Raw genomic sequence first — 2,923 nt, 5'->3', positions numbered from 1 at the left:
TTTGAACGGATGTTGCCATCATCATTTTCAAAACATTTTCTTTCTACTTGAGCCCTTGGTATCAGCTCCACCACCACCCCTCCTTCCCCCACCTCCCATGCTTACGAACCCTCGATAACTCATGAATTATTATTCTTTTCATATCTTATACTGTCTGCTGTCTCTCTTCACTTATGTTTTGTTGTCCATCCCCCTGGAGGGGTGGGGGTTTTAATCATCGATCTTTGTGATCGGTTCCACTTTCTCCCCTTCTCTCCCCACCTTCACCCTACACTCATGGTATCGCTACTCCCATTAATGTTCCTAGGGAGTTTATCTGTCCTGGAGTCCATGTGTCTAGAGCTATTTTCTCTACCAGTATACAGGTACTGGTCTAGCCAGATTTGTAAGGTAAAACTGGGGTCATGATAGAGGATGGGGTGGGGAGCAGAAGCATTAAAGAACCAGAGGGATGTTGTGAGTTTCGTCGGTGATATGCTGCACTCTGGCTAGCTCGTCCCTTTCTTGTGGCCCTTCTGTGAGGTGATGGCCAATGGTCTGCAGATGGGCTTTGGGGCTCCACTTCGACCCCACTTGTTCACATGGTATGATTGTTTTGGGTCTTCTGATGCCTGACACCTGATCCTGTCAACACTTCCTGATCACACAGGCTAGTGTTCTTCCATGCAGGCTCTGTTGCTTCCCTGCTAGATGGTCACTTATTTAACTTCAAGCCTTTAATACTCCAGATGCTATATCTTTTCATAGCCGGAGAGCATCCGCTTTCTTCACCACATTTGCTTAGGTGTTCATTTTGTCTTCAGTGAATGTATCAGGAGGGTGAGTGTCACAGAGTGCCAGGTCATTAGAGCAAAGTGTTCTTGTGTTGATGGAGTACTTCAGTAGAGACCGAATGTCCATCTCTTCTTTCATACTTAACATATAAATATATGTTCATAGGCCCATATCTTTGTCATAAAATTTCCATTCCCTCTGTTTAAAAGTACATATCTATTATATATAGATAAAATATAGAGCAGATATACCTAGATAAGTTCAATCAATTGGAGTTAATATTCAAAAAGAGCTTATTTTTATTGGAGTGCATTTTTTTAAAAGGAGTTTGAAAATGCATAGTCTGACCCATTGCTGCTGTACATTCACAATAAGATCATTATGAGTATTTTCCCAGGAGATTACTACTAACACAAACCTGGAAGCATGAGTTCTCCAAATTCCAGTCTAACCTTCACAAATTGTAAATGAGAATTTGAAATTATAGAAATCCAGTGGAAGGGTCTGTTTTTCTTTCATTTATTTGGACTTAGGTTCAAAATAATGTATACTTTACTTAAAATAACAACAACAACAACAAAAAAAAAACCCTTGTGGCCATTGAGTTGAGACTGAGACTCATATTAACCCTATAGAGAAGGGTAGAATTGCCTGAGTTTCAGAGACTATAACCCTTTACAGGAATAGAAAGCCGCATCTTTCTTGTGCAGAACAGCTGGTGTCTTTGAACTGCTGATCTTGTGGATTGCCACCAAATGATTAACCACTGTGCCACTAGGGATTTACTTTTAGGCACATAGGAAAACGCTTCCACCCACCATGCATATATGAAAAATAAATGTAACTTCATTTATTCAAATCATGAATGCTCTTTATATTTTAAATATATCATCTGTTGTATTCAAATGATATCTTTTGGAAGTTTTAGAAATATAACAAATACAAATAACTCTTTGGCAAACACTTAATTCCTCCTCAAAGTAGGTTTGACTCCAATTATACAGCTGTTTATAAGTTGTGCATTTTTTTCACAAGATCTTTTATTTGTCAACATTAAGTCTGCATTTTAAACATAGTCTTGAACTGGTGGCTCAGAGCCATCAGTTCGTTCCACTTTTGTACCTGCCTCATCACCAGTAGTTTTTCCACAACTGCCACCTTCACCACGAAGCTCCGTGAGTTTTCCCATTTCAAACTGGGGCTTTTTCAGCATCTTTACTTTTCTGACAAACACATCATGGAGAGGATAAATAGACTGGCAAGCCTTCTCTATGTCTTTCCCAGTGCTGTCTGGAAGCAATTTACTGACCCCTTCTTTCAAGTCATTTGTCTGCACCTCTCGGGTCATGTTTGTTTTCTTTTGGATTTGGCGGATCTGCTGGTGCTGAGCATAAGAGGTCTTCCAAATCTGATTATTGCGTTTTTTAGTAAAACCAACACAGAACAGATGAAGTAGATACCCATCGGTAGTCTTGACATCAACATGAGCTTCAGTCATGGTCTGCCATTTCTTGACCATGGAGCACACCTTGTCGGCATAAGGTCCATGCCATGGAAGTTGGTCAGGCAGTTTTTGCCCTAAACATCCTCAGTAATTAATTTAAATTTTCTAAAGGCAACCTCATAGTTTTGTAGATCAGCAAGGCTCACTACAAAAACTCGACCCATGAGGCCATCAGATGCAATTTTGGTTCCTTGAGTCCTGGTGACTAGTGTTTTCCCAATATTTCTTATATTGAACATAGCTGGTGCTTTCGCATCTTACCAATCTTTCTTAGAAAATGGACCGCTTTCTTCTTAACTCCTATTTTACCACCTTTTGTAAGGTGCTTGTTCTTGCTAACCACCATGGCGTTGTGCAGAGAGCCAAAAGGCAGTTGTGCATTTTTTTAAACTGATGCATAAAATTTCATAGGATGAGTGTACTAAAGCTTCTTTTCCATTCCTCTAGAGTTGGAGTTTTTGGTTATTTCCATGTTTTTTCTATTGTGGAAATTGCTGCAGTAAACATGGGTGTGCATATGTCTGTTCATGTTATAGTCTTCATTTGTTGAGGGTATATGCCCAGTAGAGAGATTGCTGGATGATGCCATACTTGTATTTGCATCTGTTTAAGGAAGTGCCATATTGATTTCTATAATGGTTGTAT

At 39.7% G+C, this 2,923-nt stretch overlaps 1 pseudogene; it reads right to left on the bottom strand.

The window, feature by feature from the left end:
• Window positions 1–1,840: 1,840 nt before the first annotated feature.
• On the bottom strand, window positions 1,841–2,624 carry LOC101641643 (annotated as a pseudogene).
• Window positions 2,625–2,923: the final 299 nt, after the last annotated feature.

The sequence above is a fragment of the Echinops telfairi genome, unplaced genomic scaffold (assembly GCF_000313985.2).
Source record: "Echinops telfairi isolate 266 unplaced genomic scaffold, ASM31398v2 ScPeMD7_7401;HRSCAF=8416, whole genome shotgun sequence".
NCBI lineage: Eukaryota > Metazoa > Chordata > Mammalia > Afrosoricida > Tenrecidae > Echinops > Echinops telfairi.
This window is presented reverse-complemented; position numbering and strand designations above follow the sequence as displayed.